The sequence below is a fragment of the Musa acuminata genome, chromosome BXJ3-4 (genome assembly GCF_036884655.1).
Source record: "Musa acuminata AAA Group cultivar baxijiao chromosome BXJ3-4, Cavendish_Baxijiao_AAA, whole genome shotgun sequence".
Classification (NCBI taxonomy): domain Eukaryota; kingdom Viridiplantae; phylum Streptophyta; class Magnoliopsida; order Zingiberales; family Musaceae; genus Musa; species Musa acuminata.
Window position 1 is genome coordinate 18,283,166 of NC_088352.1, and position 20,659 is coordinate 18,303,824.

Below are 20,659 nucleotides of genomic sequence, written 5' to 3' on the forward strand. Positions count from 1 at the left end.
AAATTGATTTGGGTTCCTAAAGGAACCATGATAAACTTTATGCAACATGATAAATAATGTAAATCTATCTTTGAGGCACCCAAAAGCAAATGGGTACCTAAAAATCATCCTTTCTTGTAGAAACCCACACCATCGCAAGCTAGGAGCAAGAGATGGTACCTTGATAGTGGATGCTCAAGGCATATGACCGGAGATCCATCTCAATTCTCTAAGCTCACTAGCATAGACGAAGGCTATGTCACCTTCGGAAATAACAACAAGGGTAAAATCATAAATGCGACCTAGATACAATCCTGTTTAACTTTTCAAGAATTAGAAACGTATGATTCCCAAATTCACATATCCCTGGATTTTCGAACCCATCAATTTCATCCTTTCATAACCTTCTAATTTAACTCGTATCATGAAATGACTAACTCTGTCATGATAGTCTATCATCGGATGATCGACGGAAGTTCGCCGGAAACTCGCCGGAAGAAGCGAGTGACGCACCGAAGCAAGCTGCAGAATATGTCTTAGAAAATAATCGTAGTTAGCACTTTGATTAAGTTAGAAATGGGAGGTGATCCCATTAGCTTAATCCTGGGGCAATTGGGCCCCTGAAGAACTAAAATTGGGTCGAATGGTTCAGCCCATTCGGACCCAGGTTGCTGTGGGAGGTGCAACCGCCCAGGCAAGGAGGTAGCACCGCCCAGGCTTTGTCTCCCAGCGAGACTGGGCGGTGCAACCGCCCTAGCCAAGAGGTGCAACCGCCCAGGGCTCAGTCTCCGAGAGAGACTAGGCGGTGCAACCTCCTCTGTCAGGAGGTAGCACCGCCAGAGCTCAAGTTTCGAGCTCTGCCAAGCGGAGCAACCTCTCCAATCAAGCGGTGCAACCGCCTGAGCTCGGTCTTCGAGCTCTGGCAGAGAGGTGCAACAGCCCCTGACAGAGGTGGCACCGCCCAGAGGCTCAGTCTTCGAGCTCTGCCAGGCAGTGCAACCGCCCCAATCAGGAGGTGCAACCGCCTAATCCCGGTATTCCGGGATTTGATCGTTTTGAGCTCCAAATTTGAACTGGGTTGGGGCCTATAAATACCCCATCCATTCAGCATTGAAGAGATACAGACCTACACCGAATTCTTGATATTTTCTGTGATTCTAAGAGCTCAAATTTGTGTAAAAGTCCAAAAGTTCTCCTCTTTCTGTTCTTCAAGTCTTGAGTTGTAAAGAGAGGAGAGAAAGGTTCTGTAAGGGTTGTCTCCTGAGCCCGTCAAAAGGAGTGAAACTGTAAAAGGGCAGTTGGCCTTCGCCTATTGAAGGAAGGCCTCTAGTTGACGTCGGTGACCTCGTCGGTGGAGGAAGCCAAAAGTGGAGTAGGTCAAGACTGACCGAACCACTCTAAATCTCTGGTTTGCTTTTACTTTGAGCACTTTATCATTACTACAAACCTCCTACATAGCTATTGCCCTCTGCGCTTTTACGAACGAGTCTCTAAGTTCTGTTCTTTCCGAATCTGCATTCAGACGTAAATCGGTGTTTTCGTATGATCTCTACATTGCAGTTTACGTTTCGTCTTGATTCTGTTTATAACTGCAAACTGATTTTTGCGCTTTTATGAACAAGTTTCTCTGCAGTTTACGTTTACGTCTTGATTCTGTTTATAACTGCAAACTGATTTCTACGCTTTTACAAACGAGTTTCTCTGCAGTTTACGTTTACATTCTATTTATAACTGCAAACTGACTTCTGCGCTTTTACGAACGAGTGTCTAAGTTCAAATCTTTCCGAATCTACGTTTTGACGTAAAACTGTGTTTAGACGCAAACTGCGCTTAGACGCAATCTGCGCTTAAGACGCAAACTGCGCTTAAACGCAAACTGCGCTTAGACGCAATCTGAGCTTCGACGCAATCTGCGCTTAGATGCAAACTGCGCTTAGACGCAATCTGAGCCTAAGACGCAAACTGCACTTAGATGCAAACTGTGCTTAGTCGCAATATGCATTTAGACGCAAACTGCATTAAGACACATACTGCATTTACACGCAAACTACGTAAACTGCGCTTAGACGCAAACTGTGTTTAGACGTAAACTGTACTTAATCATAAGTAATCTTAGAATCGGATTTTGCATCAAAATAGTTTTTATCGAATGAACGCAGCTTTCGTTTTTAATCGCTGAAAGATTTCCGCTGCACTAATTCACCCCCCCCCTCTTAGTGCTCTCGATCCTAACAATCCTATCACTCACTGTTGGAAAATGACATAAACCAACTTATGGCATCGCACTTATATTTAAAATTTGCTTATATCGTTCTCCTTGTTGTTGATGACTGCTAGTCATAGGTGCCCAGCAAGCCAATCACGTGAGTGATGGCACGTGTGACTTGATATAGAATCTTTTTGCTTATTATATTTTTGGCGTATATCACTTTATAACTATTGCATATGTGCATATATATATTGTGATGTCCTTGGATTTGTGCAATGGAAATCGAATTGTGATGAGATCACGATAATGAGATCGATTCACCTTTAAACACATATCCTAAATAATCCCGGTCATAGGTTACTCGAGAGGGACATCGTGATACCCGGATAGACTGGTGTGCTGTATACCCGTCCATATGATGAATGCAGCTGGTCTCATAGCTGCTCGTGTAGGGACACTAGGGATACAGTACAGGTGCTTATTGGAGAATGAGTTCACTGATTGATCCGCTTACGGAATGCTGGATGGTTGATGATGTCTTATTGTCAGACAGCGATTCCGTAGTCCTAGTGGTGTATCTGGTCCTTAGACTTGAGACACCAAGGATGTCTTGTATGAGTGCTCCACTCTTTGATACCAGACTTATAGGTTTGGCTGTCCCAGATCTAGTACAGCTGGTCATTGGGAGTGGTAGTCGACCTTACGAGGGCTATTGAGTGTCGATAGAGGATCATCCACTCTCGGCGTCATGAGAGGAATATCCCATGTGTTCTTGCTCAGACAAATCCATGGCCAGGGTCATTCGGGTTGAGAGAGAAAGATAATAATTCACTGAGTTAGAAGGAGTTCTGACAGGTATGACTCACGGCTAGCTCGATATTGGACCTAGAGGGTCACACACATATGGTAGGCATTGCAATGAGTAGAGGTTCGGATATGAGATATCCGACGGAGCCCTTGTCTTATTGGATGCAGATCCAATACCTACTAGGGAGGACCCATTAGGGTTTGACACGGAATCTCTATAAATATGAGGGATTCACAGCCTCATAGGCTAGAGTCTTTGCTTGCCCTTCCTATTCTCCTCTCCCTCTCTACCTCAAAGTAGGCCTGGAGTTTTGAGGAGCGTCGTCGCAACCCTGCTGTGTGGATCACCGCTAGAGAGAAGGACGCTTCACCTCCTTCACCCTCTCCTAAGGATCTGCAAGGAAACAGGGATATACGATCTCCCTAAGTAACACAATCTCTATACGCAGTTTTGTGTTTTGCGGATTTTTTGCGCACCAATCTTCCCACGACGACGAACATCTTTTTGGGAAGAAGGGATTTTTGTTTTCTTGTTCTTCCGCTGCGCATATGATGTCGCCCCCCATGATTTCCCAACAGTGGTATCAGAGCTAGGTTGTTCGTGCGAATGATTAGTTTTGAACTACGTGTATTGTGTTTAGGTTGACGTCAAAATCGTTGACGCAAAAACAAGGAAGGGCAGCAACAGTTGCTGCCCTCGATCTGCATGCCTGCAGCCACCTGCAGCGGCGCATGCGCAAGCGTTGTGCCTGCAGCAGCCGGCCGGCGGTCTGCTTGCAGCAGGCTTGCGGTCGGCGGGGCTGGCAGCCCGCGGGTAGAGCGCTTGCGGCCGCTGAGCCCGCGGGCAGAGGCGCCGCGGGGCAGCAGCGTGGGCTGAGGCACCGCAGGGCAGCGGCGCCTGTGGCCGCTGCTCCCACGGGCATAAACCCCGCAGGGGCGGCCGCCAGCGAGGCAGCACCGCCTGCGGGCGCTGCCTCGCGGGCAGAACCGCCCGCGGAGGCGGCGGCGCCCGCAGGGGCGCCAACCTGAAGGGGCAGCACCGCCTGCAGGCGTTGCCCCGCAAGCAGAACTGCCCGCGGAGGCGGCGACGCCCGCGGGGGCGCCCACCTGCAGCGGCAGCGCCGCCCGCAGGCGAGGGCAGCGCCCCGCCTCTCGCCGCACCGGCCGCCGCCAGCAGGGTGGCGGCGGCGGCGGCAGCAGCAAAGGGTAGTAGGGCGTTAGGGTTTTTTGGGAAAAAGACAGTTTTGCCCCTCAGAATTTGAGAAATTCCAGTTTCTGTCTTTTGTCCAAATTATGAAAATACCCTTAGGAATTGAGAAATTCCCTATATGTCCCTAATTTCAGAAAAATATTAATTAATTAAAATATTTAGTTGATTATTATTTTTATTATTATCTAGTAGTCCTACATGATGATGATTATTTATACATGTGATGTATGATGTGTGGACGGATGATCATGGACCGTGTGATGTGTGTACTTGTGATTATTATTATTGAGGTCTGCGAACCTCCATTATATTTCTCGTTTATTGTCGGGCCTGCGTGCCTATGATTAAGTTGTAATCACATGAGGAGGCGCAGCGGGAGCGTGGATGCGATAGCGGGACCCACGAGACGGACGATCGTGATGCATGGAGATGCATCAAGATGTCGACGGAACCGACGAGGACGAGATGGACGATCACAGGGCATGGAGATGCACCGTTGCACACATAGATCTTGATGTGAGTGATTAGGCCTACCGGCTCGGGCCTAATCATATTAGGTTGTGGTTCATGATCATCTGATGTGATTGCTTATACACATACTAGATATGTATATATATTTGCATGCGATGTAGATATATATCCTAAACATGAAGGGTCCTTTAACTTACACAAAATCCATGGGTTTAGATTCATCGTCAACATTTCATTAGATACAGAGTGGCTTATACAACAAATACATATATGCTAATAAAGATCTGCCCAAAATCTTCTAACTTTCCACTGCCTCAGCCCAATCTTAACATTTAAGCAAGCGGTACGCTATCTTGAAAAATTTATCAACAAACGGGGTGAGCATAAAGAGCTCAGCAAGTGACTAACATATCCATATCGAAATAGGACAATTTCCAAAGAGATAAAGTTCCACAATACAAGGCAGAATGTACGAATTCGTAGACATAATATCATTAGGTCCAGAATCATAATTGTCCTTTCAATCATACATATTTGGTTCATAACAGATGGGGCATAGAGTAATTGGAGCATATCAGTAACAAATGAAACATTTCGGAGTTTATCAATGGCGTATGAAATGTTCCGGAGCATATCAATGGCATATGGAACATTTCGAAGCATATCAACAGAGAATGAACTATTTCAGAGCATATCAAAAACAAATACCGTAAAGAAGCTCAAACGTCGTCCTTGATGTTGCAATCATATCATTCTTATCCAAAGCATGTACAGAAACACATAACCAAAGCTCTAGATATCATATCAAACATATAGAAGGTGTAGTGGGATCTCAGTCAGAATGTAATTCATCCATTTCTGAATGATCACCTGACAGAAGTCTCCCACGTTTGGGAGCTCCATCCACCCACGTCTAGGTGAAGCCAGAGGGGGCCGGCAGAGCATTGCAGGCTCTAAGCACATACCCTTTACCATTTCTGGCAAAGGTCCAGAATAACACCCTTTACCATTTCTGGCAAAGGTCCAGACAATCCCACAACACCAGAGTACAAGAGGATAGTTTTATCAATATGTAGCATATATCGGAAGCACACGCGGAACAACAAAACGTACATGTGCCTTTTCGAGACAATACGATGCAAGGAACAAATCTCTCACAAATGTATTCAGATTTGGAATGAAAGGAAAGTAAGAGTATACAGGGATTCCAAGCAATCATATTTAGCTCAATTCAAATAAGAAGGTTGGATGAATTCTATATCCAAAGAAATGAAACAGAATACGCGAAATCGACCAGAGCTCGATTTCTGACAGAATTCAAGTGGCACATAGAACAAATACTTCAGATTATCAATTATGCTCCAATACCCATAAGAAAACTACTGTCGAAAGATATATAAATCTGTTTTCTGTTGAAACAAGTTTCGTATGAATCATGATTTCCAACAAGGAGTTACCTTTGATTTGGTAACACAAGGTCAAGGACACAATCACTGTTTTGCAGAATACATAGGGTCGGATTCAACAGATAATAGGGTAGGCATTTGAATTCCAAAATTTTCAAACTATATGTCAAAAGAAAGGTCTGCAAGTCTAGTTTCGGTCGAAGTCAGTTTGGTACAAATAACAATTTTCAACAGAGAGTTATAGGCATTTTAGTATCGAAAGATCAGAAATCTTGATCCCTGTTTTGCAGCATCTATAGGCTCATTTGAAACAGATGATTGGGTAAGTATTCGGTGTCCAAAATCTACAAAATCAGTGTCAAAAGAAAGTTATAAGAGTCTAATTTCAAACAAAATAGTTTCTGCCTGAATTCAGATTTTGTACTAAAAATTATAGCTGAAACAGTGTATTCAGTTTACCAAAAAAATTTCAGAATCCATGGTTCTATGTCCAAAGAGGGACATTTCAGGTTCCAAATGGAAATCTTTCAGATCTTTATGAATCAACATAAGAACAGAAGCCAATATTCTGTAAGATGGGGTTAGAACACTTGCCTTTGAGAATTTTGACCCTAAGTGAAGAGATTTGGGCAAGAACCCTTAAAGCCCCAATTTTTTTTTCTTCTTCTTCTTCTCCTTCTTCTTCTTCTTTCTTTCTTTCCCTGATCATCCACGCAGCTGCCTTCTCTGCTTCCTTAAGAACGAAGGCAGAGAGGCTTAAACGGTGGAATTTGTCATTTTGTGCATTTTGCGATTTAGTCCTTGTTTTATTATATTTTCGATTAGGTCCTCAGGGTTTACATATAGGTCCTCAGATCTTTCTTTAACAAATCCTCCAACACTTTTGAATAAGTCCTCAGATTCATACTTTGAAATTTTATCAAACTTAAAATAGATACTTACATTACACTTAGAAACTTATACGAAAATTCAGAAATGAGGGATGTTACACTCTCCCCCATTAAAAGAAAAATTTAGTCCTCTAAATTTATCATACCTCTGTCGATGAAAAGATGGGGATAGACCTTTTTCATTTCCTCCTCTAGCTCCCAGGTTGTTTCCTCTCCAGAATGATGTCTCCAAATTACCTTCACTAGAGTGATGACCCGATTCCTTAGGATCTTTTCCTTCTTATCAACAATTTGAGTGGGCTCTTCCACATAAGATAAATCTTTATAAATCTTCATCCGCTCATACTCAATGATGTGAGAAGGGTCATATATATACTTTCTAATCATCGAAACATGGAATATATTATGGACATGGCTCAATGCTGGTGGCAAGGCAATCCTATAAGCGACAAAACCAACCCTCTCAAGAACCTCCAAAGGTCCAATAAATCTTGGGCTTAACTTTCCTTTCTTCCAAACCTTATAATGCCTTTGGAAGGGGAAACCTTTAAGAATACAAAATCTCCGATTTCAAACTCAATATCTCGTGTTCTATTGTCGGCATAACTCTTTGGACGACTCTGAGCAGTTTTTAACCTTTTCCTTATAACTTGAATTTTCTCGGTAGTTTCTTGTACTTTGTCCGATGCTAACAGCTTTCTATCACCAACTTCCTCCCAACATATAGGTGTTATGCACTTTCGCCCATATAAAGCTTCATAAGGAGCCATCTGAATACTTGAATGATAACTATTATTATATGTGAACTCAACAAGTGAAATATCCTTATCCCATTCACCTTTCCAATCCATAACATAGGCTCTAAGTAAATCCTCAAGTGTTTGAATTGTTCTTTCTGACTGACCATCAGTTTGAGGATGATATGCAGTACTAAACTTGACTTTAGTGCCCATAGATTCCTGTAATCTTCTCCAGAATCTAGAGAGAAATCTGGAGTCTCTATCAGAGATGATCTCCTTTGGAATACCATGAAGTTTTACTATTTCCTTAATATATAAATCTGCAAGTCTATCAAGCGAATAAGTCATATTAATCGGTAGGAAGTGTGCAGATTTTGTTAACCTATCGATGATAACCCAAATAGCATCATGCTTTCTAGAGATTCTGGGTAGTCCTAAAACGAAATCCATAGTAATACATTCCCATTTCCATTCAGCAATATCTAAAGGTTGCAACAACTCTCCAGGTCTTTGGTGTTCTACTTTGATTTGCTGACAAGTCAAACATTTTGAAACATACATTGCAATTTCCTTCTTCATGCCTTCCCACCAATAATGACTTTGAAGATCTCTATACATCTTAGTGCTTCTAGGATGTATGGTGTACTTTGAAGTATGACTTTCCTTTAGGATTTGATTCTTGATATCCGGTTCATTTGGTACACATACTCTCTCCCCAAATCTCAATAGGCCATCCTTTGAAACTTGAAATTGTGGCTTCAATTCCTTTTCTACTTTATTCCTCAAGTAGATTAAATGTGGATCTCGTAATTGTCCTTCCTTAATTTGTTGAATAAGATCAGATTGCACTTGAATGGAGGCCATCAATATCATCGAGTCTTGCTCTTTCCTCAAAGCTTTCAAATCAAAATTTTCTTCTAATAACTTCCATTGCTTCACAACCAGACTAGCCATAAAACTTGTAGATTTCCTACTAAGTGCATCAACTACAACATTGGCCTTGCCCGGGTGATAACGGACGGCACAATCATAATCCTTCAGAAGTTCTATCCATCTTCACTGCCTCATGTTTAACTCTTTCTGAGTGAAAATATATTTTAAACTCTTGTGATCAGTAAAGATTTCAAACTATCGACCATACAAATAATGTCTCCAAATCTTTAGAGCAAAAATAATTGCTGCCAATTCCAAATCATAAGTTGGATAATTCAATTCATAACCTTTAAGTTGCCTAGAAGCATACGCAATTACTCTCCCTTCCTGCATCAAAACACATCCTAGGCCCTTTCTTGAAGCATCAGTATAAACTACAAACTCATCACTACCACTTGGAATAGTGAGAATAGGGGCACTAGTCAATCTTCTTTTTAACTCTTGAAAACTTTGCTCACAATCATCACCCCATACAAATTTCATATTCTTCTTAGTGAGTTTGGTGAGAGGTTGAGCAATTCGAGAAAATCCCTCCAGAAATCTCCTGTAATAACCTGCCATGCCCAAGAAGCTTCTAACCTCCGTTACACTTGTTGGTACTTCCCATTCAACAACAGCTTCTATTTTTCTTGGATCAACAGATATACCCTTCCCTGAAATCACATGGCCTAAGAAGGCAACTTCATTCAACCAAAATTCACATTTGCTGAACTTTGCATACAATTTCTTTTCTCTTAGTATGGACAATACATTTCTCAAGTGTTCCTCATGCTCTTGATTACTCCTTGAATACACCAATATGTCATCAATAAATATAATTACACAGATATCCAAGAGTGGTTGAAATATCCTATTCATTAGTTCCATAAAAGCTGTAGGGGCATTTGTCAAACCAAAAGGCATCACCAAGAATTCATAATGACCATATCGAGTTCTGAAAGCTGTTTTTGAAATATCCTCCTCCTTGATCTTCAACTGATAGTAACCTGACCTCAGGTCAATCTTAGAGAATACTTGTGCACCCTGCAGTTGATCAAACAAATCATCAATTCTAGGTATGGGATACTTGTTTTTGATAGTCACCTGATTCAACTGTCTATAATCAATACAAAGCCTCAATGTTCCATCCTTCTTCTTCACTAATAGTACCGGAGCACCCCATGGGGATACACTGGGTCGTATGAAACCCTTATCTAATAATTCTTGTATTTGCTTCTTTAATTCCTCTAGCTCGAGTGGTGCCATTCTGTAGGGAGGCTTAGATATTGGGGTTGTACTGGGGACCAGATTAATAGAAAATTCACCCTCTCTATCTAGAGGTAAACCAAGCAAGTCATCTGGGAATACATCAGGGAATTCTTTGACCACTGAAATTTCATCTAGGTGGGTTTCTTGATTTGAATGCTCCTTTACACACACCATATAACAAAAACAACCTTTCTGCATAAGACGATAAGCTTGAAGTGCTGATATCAAGCAAGGAGGCAAATCATGCTTAATGCTCTCAAAGAAAAATATAGGCTGATCTAGTATGCAGAAAGTAATTATTTTTTTGTAACAATCAATACTAGCGTGATGAGAAGATAACCAATCCATGCTAAGTATAATATCAAAGCCCTGGATCTCTAGGAGAATCAAATCAGCAAGGAGTTCGTGGTCTCCAATAGAGATCAAACAAGATGGGTAGACCAAGTTTGTTGCCAATGAATCTCCAACAGCAGTTGTTACATATAACATATAATCCAAGGGTTTAGGTAGAATATCCAAGTGACAAGCAAAGTATTGTGAAACAAACGATAAGTTGGAGCCGGGATCAAACAAAACTTTTGCATTTCTTTTAGAAACATGAAGAATACCTTCCACCACTAATTTAGAAGCTTTAGAATCTTGTTCAGTGATAGCGTACACTCTAGCATGGGCTGAGGGTCTAGGAGATAGTGACTCTTTCTTCTTCCTCAGAGGGCAATCTTTTATTTGATGATCCAACTTTTCACAAACAAAACAGGCTCCAGTCACCCGAAAACACTAACTTGTTTCATGATTTAATCCACATCTTGCACATGACTGAGTCCTCCGCAATGGTTTCCATTTCTCAAATCTAGATGTCTTAAACCTCTTGTTACTAGCTTCATATTCATTTTCTCTCATGCTTTTGCTAGTAAATTTGTCCTTTTTGTTCTTGCCAATGATTTCTTGAATTTCCTCCATGTCTCGTTCAATTTTCAAAGCTCTTTCTACCGTATCTGCATATGTTTGTAGTTTTAAAGCTGACATTCGGCTTCTTATTGCTGGCCGTAATCCCCTTTCAAACCTTCTTGCTTTTCTAGATTCATCATCAGTCATATGTGTGGCAAACCTAGAGAGCTCAGTAAATTTAGATTCATACTTTGTAACCGTCATACTTCCCTGGATAAGATTCAAGAACTCCAATTCTTTTTGCTCTCTCATACAATCTGGAAAATATTTATCGTTAAACTTTTCTTAGAATAACTTCCATGTCATTGGCTCATGTTTGATTTCAGACATCCTCTTAATCATTCTCCACCAGTGTTCAGCTTCTCTTTCCAGCATAAAGGTGGCAAGAAAAACCTTTCGATCATCAGGGTAATTTAAAGCATCAAATATTTTCTCTATCAGCATCATCCATCATTCTACCACCATTGGATCAGACTCACCACTAAAACTGGGAGGACTAAGCTTCTTAAACTGTTCAATTCCCAACCCCGTTTGGTTTGATGTCCCTGTTCCATCATTTCTTCCTTGTAGGACAGGTTGTTGTTGTTGTTGCATCACTTGTGCCATAGTCTCCAAAGTCCGCAGGATACCACTCAATTGATCAGCAGTAGATGCAACAGGAGAACCAGATGATCTCGTCATCCTTGCTTCCTAAAACACAAAAGAACATTTTCTTTGATCAATCTCTAAATGATAGTCAATAAACCTCAAAAAAGAATATTCTTAGTGATTCTCAAATCATGCTCTGATAACAACTCTGACACGCCCCTCAAAATAACGATAATATTAAAATTTTCATCACAACTAATCTAGGATCCAAACACACATTTGAGGTCACTAAGAAAACATTCAGATCAAAATTTCACCTCTATAGTCTACAAATTTATAAACCTTGTGCAGTTCATAAACATACCACACAATCACTCGATAATTCATACAATCTGAACTCAACTCATCAAAATAATAACCACAACATAATTTCACAAGTGGGGAAGTCTATGCAGTCACCAAACCAACGTTTACCATAAGTTCATATCATTACATGAATTTAACTTAACATTCCAAAATCCTAAACATGAAGGGTCCTTTAACTTATACAAAATCCATGGGTTTAGATTCATCGTCAGCATTTCATTAGATACAGAGTGGCTTATACAACAAATACATATATGCTAATAAAGATCTGCCCAAAATCGTCTAACTTTCCACTACCTCAGCCCAATCTTAACATTTAAGCAAGCGGTACGCTATCCTGAAAAATTTATCAACAAACGGGGTGAGCATAAAGAGCTCAGCAAGTGACTAACATATCCATATCGAAATAGGACAATTTCCAAAGAGATAAAGTTTCACAATACAAGGCAGAATGTACAAATTCATAGACATAATATCATTAGGTGCAGAATCACAATTATCCTTTCAATCATACATATTTGGTTCATAACAGATGGGGCATAGAGTAATTGGAGCATATCCGTAACGAATGAAACATTTCGGAGTTTATCAATGGCCTATGAAATGTTCCGGAGCATATCAACGGCATATGGAACATTTCGAAGCATATCAACAGAGAATGAACCATTTCAGAGCATATCAAAAACAAATACCGTACAGAAGCTCAAACGTTGTCCTTAACGTTGCAATCATATCATTCTTATCCAAAGCATGTACAGAAACACATAACCAAAGCTCTGGATATCATATCAAACCTATAGAAGGTGTAGTGGGATCTCAGTCAGAATGTGATTCATCCATTTCTGAATGATCACCTGACAGAAGTCTCCCACGTCTGGGAGCTCCATCCACCCACGTCTAGGTGAAGCTAGAGGGGGCCGGCAGAGCATCGCAGGCTCTAAACACATACCCTTTACCATTTCTGGCAAAGGTCCAGAATAACACCCTTTACCATTTCTGGCAAAGGTCCAGACAATCCCACAACACCAGAGTACAAGAGGACAGTTTTATCAGTATGTAGCATATATCGGAAGCACACGCGGAACAACAAAACGTACATATGCCTTTTCGAGACAATACGATGCAAGGAACAAATCTCTCACAAATGTATTCAGATTTGGAATGAAAGGAAAGTAAGAGTATACAGGGATTCCAAGCAATCATATTTAGCTCAATTCAAATAAGAAGGTTGGATGAATTCCATATCCAAAGAAATGAAACAGAATACGCGAAATCGACCAGAGCTCGATTTCTGACAGAATTCAAGTGGCACATAGAACAAATACTTCAGATTATCAATTATGCTCCAATACCCATAAGAAAACTACTGTCGAAAGATATATCAATCTGTTTTCTATCGAAATAAGTTTCGTACGAATCATGGTTTCCAACAAGGAGTTACCTTTGATTTGGTAACACAAGGTCAAGGACACAATCACTGTTTTGCAGAATACATAGGGTCGGATTCAACAGATAATAGGGTAGGCATTTGAATTCCAAAATTTTCAAACTATATGTCAAAAGAAAGGTCTGCAAGTCTATTTTCGGACGAAGTCAGTTTGGTATAAAGCAGAATTTTCAACAGGGAGTTATAGGCATTTTAGTATCGAAAGATCAGAAATCTTGATCCCTGTTTTGCAGCATCTATAGGCTCATTTGAAACAGATGATTAGGTAAGTATTCGGTGTCCAAAATCTACAAAATCAATGTCAAAAGAAAGTTATAAGAGTCTAATTTCAAACAAAATAGTTCCTGCCTGAATTCACATTTTGTACTAAAAATTATAGCTGAAACAGTGTATAGGGGTCAGTTTACCAAAAAAAATTCAGAATCCATGGTTCTATGTCCAAAGAGGGACATTTCAGGTTCCAAATGGAAATCTTTCAAATCTTTATGAATCAACATAAGAACAGAAGCTAATATTCTGTAGGATGGGGTTAGAACACTTGTCTTTGAGAATTTTGACCCTAAGTGAAAAGATTTGGGCAAGAACCCTTAAAGCCCCAAATTTTTTTTTTTCTTCTTCTTCTCCTTCTTCTTCTTTCTTTCTTTCCCTGATCAATCACGCAGCTGCCTTCTCTGCTTCCTTAAGAACGAAGGCAGAGAGGCTTAAACGGTGGAATTTGTCATTTTGTGCATTTTGCGATTTAGTCCTTGTATTTATTATATTTTCGATTAGGTCCTCAGGGTTTACATATAGGTCCTCAGATTTTTCTTTAACAAATCCTCCAACTCTTTTGAATAATTCCTCATATTCATACTTTGAAATTTTATCAAACTTAAAATAGATACTTACATTACACTTAGAAACTTATACGAAAATTCAGAAATGAGGGATGTTACAAATTGTAATGGTCTAGTGGTGCTAATTTGACTTTTTGGTTTGAAACTAGTTTTTATTTGTTTACCTAGTTGACATGCATCGCATACTTTGTCCTTAATAAACTTTATATTTGGAATTCCTCGCACTAATTTTCTAGATGAGATCTTAGATATTAGTTTCATGCTTGCATGGCCTAGTCTCCTATGCCAAAGCCAAGCATCATCATTTAAAGCGGAGAAGCACATTTCATTTCTTAGTTCATCAAGGTTGATGGTGTAGACATTATTTTGTTTTAATGCAATCATAGTTATGTTATGGTTTGGTTTTTCAATAATACACACATTTGATTCAAATCTAACGATATAACCTTTATCGCATAATTGACTAACACTCAAGAGATTATGTTTCAATCCATCAACTAGTAAGACATCATCAATAGAAAATTTTAATTTGTTACCTACCTTTGCCAATGATTTTGCCTTGGTTGTTGTCTCCGAAGATGACGTACCCTTCTTCTTTGCTAGTGAGCATAGAGAAATGAGATGGATCTCCAATCATATGTCCTGAGCATCTACTATCTAGATACCATCTCTTGCTCCTAGCTTGTGATGGTGTATGTTTCTACAAGAAGGGATTATTTTTAGGTACCCATTTTCTTTTGGGTGCCTTAAAAACTTGTTCATCATATTGCATAGAATTGATCATGGTTCCTTTAGGAACCCAAATTAGTTTATTCGGACTAATTTTCTTGAATGGACATTTATAAGTTTTATGTCCATATTTGCAACAAAAGTTGCAATTGCTTTGGTGCCGAACATATAACACGGGGCCTTTAATGAAAGTGGTTAGATTTTGGTGAGGACTTCTCACAAATCCGATTCCACTTCTTTTAGGAACGTGACCCTTATTTGTAAGGATCATGTTCAAAGATTTGCTACCAACCTCGAATTTCTTCAAGGTGTCCTTAAGTAGCAAGTTCTCCTTTTGGAGAGATTCTAGATCATGGCATTTTATACATGGAGCTAAACTATCATGATATTCAGTTTTTAATTTATCCATATCACAAGTGATACTATCATGCTCCTTTTTTAGCAATTTGTATTTTTTACTAATTGTCTTACATTCATCAAATAACTCATGGAAAGCATTTAATAATTCATGATAAGGTAAATCTGCATTAATTAAATCTATTACCTCTTCTTCGATGGCCATTAGGGTGTAATGAGCAACTTGCTCGATGTTGGACTCTTCTTCTTCGGACGCGCTTGAATCATCCCACGTTGCCTTAAGCGCCTTCTTCTTTGATGTTCTCTTTTTGGCTTTAGGACAATCGTTCTTATAGTGTCCCGGTTTTTTGCATTCATAGCAAATCACTTGGTCCTTTTTTTGTTCGAATTTATTTTTTATATTATTTTTAAATTTGTTCCTTCTTAAATATTTTTTAAATTTTTGAGTCAAAAGTGCAATGTCATTGTCACTGTCCTCATCACTTGATGTTCCTTTCAAGTGGTCTTCTTGTGATTTGAGTGCCATATCCTTCCTGTTCTTTGGAAGGGGGTTCTCGAGCTCGTCATGAGCTTGACATGTCATTTCGTAGGTCATTAGAGACCCAATGAGTTCTTCAAGAGGGAATGTTTTAAGGTCTTTGGCCTCTTGAATGGCCGTAACTTTTGGATCCCAACTTTTAGGGAGGGATCTTAAGATTTTAGTTACTAGTTCAAAGTTAGTAAAATCTTTACCAAGAGCTTTGAGTCCATTGATGACATTCGTAAACCAGGTGTACATGTCTCCGATGGACTCACTTGGTTTTATTCGGAAAAGTTCGTAAGAGTGCACAAGGATGTTGATTTTGGACTCTTTTCACTCGGCTAGTGCCTTCATGAGTGACCTCAAGAGTTCTCCAAATATCAAAAGCCGAATCACAAATTGAAACATGATTAAATTCATTTTTGTCTAGTGCACAAAACAAGGCATTCATAGCCTTTGCATTTAAAGCAAAAACCTTCTTCTCCGATTCATTCCATTCGCTCATCGGAAGAGAAGATTTTTGAAATCCGTTTTCAACAATAGTCCAACGCTCGAAATCCATAGAAATGAGGAAGATCCTCATACGAGTCTTCCAATAAATATAATCCGACCCATTAAACAAGGGTGGACGTATGATAGAATGACCCTCATGTATGCCGGAGTAAGCCATCTCTCTTGGGTATGAAACCAAATATGAGAGTGAGCCTAGCTCTGATACAATTGTTAGGATCGGAGCGGCACTAAGAGGGGGGGGTGAATTAGTGCAGCGGATTAAAACTTCGGTTTTGATAAATCTTTCGTACGATGAAAAGCAATATCAATGGAAACTGATTTTAGAAGCTTGATAACTTAGAAATGTATGGAAGCGTAGTAACTATGTAGAGAAGTTTGCAGTATGTAAATGGCAAGAGTAGGATGCAAACCAGATAACGCAGATTTTACAGTGGTTCGGTCAAATGACCTACATCCACTTGCGAGGCCCCTCTTTGATGAGGCTCCCACCTTCCACTAGCAAATCTCTTGAAATGGAAGGGCAAATACCCCTCTTACAACCTTTTACAAGTAGTTCAACCTCTTACAAATTTTCAGTAAGAAAGAAGGAGGTGAACTCTCTAGCAAATTGAAAAACAAGACTTACTAAGACTTTCTAAGACCTTTCTCTCAATCAATTGCTTCTCAAAAAGTTGTAATCTCAGTTGAGATTTGAGGGGTATTTATAGGCCTCAAGAGGATTCAAATTTGGGCTCCAAAATTTGAATTCTCTTTGGGTTCCCGATGCTAGTGGTGCCACCGCCTGTCACTGTCAGACACTGACAGTGCTGGGCGATGCCACCGCCCAGCCAGGCGGTGCAACCGCCCAGCCAGGCGATGCAACCGCCCAGTGTGGCGGTGCCACCGCTAGACTCTTCGGTTCACTGTTTGGGCTTCAAATTTAGCCCAAACCAAGTCTAATTTTGGGCCCAGTTTGCCCCTAACCAGGATATAGGATTATCTCTTAATCCTAATCCTAAATACAAGTGAACTACATAACAAAACACATCCTAAGCAAGCTTTCAACCGCGAACGTCGAGTCTTGTTTCGGCGAGCTTTCCGACGAACTTCTTCCGACGGACTCCCAGCAAGCTCCCGAACTTGTGATGACTTTAACGAGTAGCCGAGCCTTCTCGGTGATCTCCGTGAGCCTCCGACAATCTCTTCGGCGAACTTCCAAAAATTCCGACAGGTTCCCGATTTCTTCTCGATTGGTTCCGGCATCATCTCCGACGATTCTTCGGACTCTTAAACGTCCATTGAACTTGACTCCGGTATTCTTGCTTTGTATTTTTTTATTATCGTAGTTAATCCTGCACACTTAGCTCAATAATATGGATTAGATCAATTAACCCATCAATTGATTTTATCATCAAAATCTGAGATTCAACAACGTCGACCGATCCATCGGCTCGACGTCCAATCTTCTGACATGTTCCTCCGGCACAGCATTATTTTTCCTGCTTTAATTGTCTTATCCTGATCGAAGCATCCTACGTCACTCAAAACACAGATTAAAATATAAACACAATTATCAATTGGTTTCATCATCAAAATATGAGATTCAATAATCTCCTCCTTTTTTATGATGACAACCAATTGATGACGGAGTTAAACTTAACTCCCGGAGTTTAAACAAACTCCCCCTATCAATATGCCATATTGATAGAACCTTGAATTCAAACTGAATTCAAGTCATTGCAATATTCATCATGAATACTTACAACACGTCATCATGAACTTATGCATAACATCATACTTCTCCCCCTTTGTCATCAACAAAACGGAGAAGTACCACAATCAAGTGTTTATTATATAGGTTCAACTCATTGCATGAAAAATATAGTATCATCATGCAATTTTGCTATCATCATAGATATGCAAGGTAGTAAGATAACAAGTTCCACAACATCAAGCTAGCAAATTTTATAATATTTTAGAACATGCAAGCTAGCAGTTTTGAGATGTTCAAGAAAGCAACTCTTGCTTCTTGAAATATGCAAATTTGTCAAGTTGTGCTAAATGTGCAAGTTAGCATTTTTGCCTCTTGAGATAGGCAAGATAGCACATTTGCTTCTTTTGAGATAGCAACTTTTTGCTTCTCTTTAGGCTACAAGCTAGCAATTTTTACGATATATAAGTTTCACAATATACAAGCTAGAAAAACTTTCGAAAGCAAATGCAAGATAGCTTTCTTGTGTAAGCTCATGATTCATGCTTCCTATTGCAATGTGCAAGTTGCAAGTTTTGCTTCTTGAGATAGGCAAGATAGCACTTTTGCAATTTTTGTTTCTTAAGATAGGTAAGCTTGTGATGTTCAAGATAGCAAGCTCTTTCTTCTCTTTTGAGAAGTGTCATTTTTGCTTTCTTTGCAAATTGCAAGCTAGCAAAATGCCAAACTAGCAAGAGATAATGTTTTACATGAGGCAAGCAAACAATTTGGCAAATGTTACATTTGCATCTTCTCTTTTGAGAAGTACAATTTTTGCTTTCATCTTGAATTGTGCAAGCTAGTTAGTTTGCCTCTTTTCATGATGTCCACGCTATATATTCTTGCTCCCCCTTTGTCATTGTCAAAAAGAAGGGAAGACCTTTATATCAATTTTCATATTATGACAAAGGTAAGTATCAATCTTATTTGTGCATCATTATATATTCAAATTAAAACATACACAATTTCAAAAACCTTATTTTTCATGCACGATACCGAAAAATAAATCACTCATCATTAATAGGCATATCATACATGATACTCAACCATTAAAATTTTTAAGCATTTATCAACACGTTGATCATGATACCAAACATTTCATCATTTAAAGTATTCATGATACACATCATATGTAATAAATACATCATGTATATCATTATCATAAGTATTGCATACATCATTTTAACTTCATGAATATTTCATCATTGCATGCATCATACCAAAACATTTCAAGCCATGCAAGCCATAAATACAAAGAAATCATGTCATGAAGGATAAAATCATTTGAATACCAAAAGACATGATTCATATAGTAAATATCTTCTTTAAATAAAATATCAAGAAAGATCATAGTAGGACAAAGTAGAGATCTTGTTTAAAAAAAATTCAAGTAATAACTCCAAGAAGTCAAAGGAAAAATCATGTTTCATTTAGAAAATCTCCTCTCAAGAGAATATCAAGTAAAATCGTAGAAGATCGATTAATGAGAAATTTTGATTTATAATAAAATCTCATGTATCGAATGTCGAGAAATCAAAATGATGATTTATATAAAAAATATCACAAGTTATATTCAAGAGAAAAATCATCATTCATTTTCAACACATTCAATTTGTCACATCAATATTTCTTAGATATGCATGATACGAAAACATGGTTTTAAATCTTCAACATATAACATGCATAAATTTAAAAATTGAAAGGAGAAGGGAAGAATTCAAAGGTACGAAGATTTCAACCATCTCATAAACAAATGTAAGACCAAGTCATGAATCCAAAATTCCATGAATCAAAATGATCATCAAAGGTAATCTCATGTTATTCCAAGAAATCAATATCATGATTTTGATAAAACTCATTTCAAATTTAAATCATCAAAATCACTTTTATGGTTCACAAAATTCATAACATATGTAGATTCATGATTTCATTGATAATATATTTTTCTTTTTTTTTTAAGTATTTGATTTCATGTTAGCATGCTTTTTCATTTATGTTAAATAAAAATATGCATCAACATTTAGGATCGAAAAATGAATTTCGTCATAAAACCATCAAGATCAATAGATTCTCAAAAATGAATTGTTATGGTAAAGAAAATCCGAAAATAAAATTTAATACTTTCATGCATTCGGACATGGTTTTGCCATATGTTTTTCAAATACACTCATGAAAATAACACATGCTTATCATCATGTATAACTTAAAATCTCATGCATAAAATTGTCAATCATTATATCAAAAACATTTAATATTTTCATTACATCATTATGCATTACTTCAAATCAAACATGATTTCATTCAACAATGTTAATCAAACATGATACACATTATTACTTCTTAACCATGATTTTATATTTTCAATCAAAATTATTTTGTTTGTTTATCATAAAATATGCAATATTATCATTTTCGAAATTACTAGCATGATCATAATTTTTGTATTTTTGTATTTTTATTTTTAAATATGTAATTTTCAAGAAAATTAATTCCAAACTAAAAAAAATACATCATGAAAACATCAAGTAATTTCAAAATAAATCAGGGGGATTTCGATTACCTTATCATTGAAAGCGGTTAAGGCGTAGTTTGCCACCTCGCCTTTCATGATTTTCTCCTCGTTTACGGAGGAGCTCGATTCATCCCACTTTGTGTTCTTCTTCTTTGACCTCTTCCTCCGTTCAAGTTCATTGTTTATTTTTAGATTTTTATTTAATAAACTTATTAAGATTT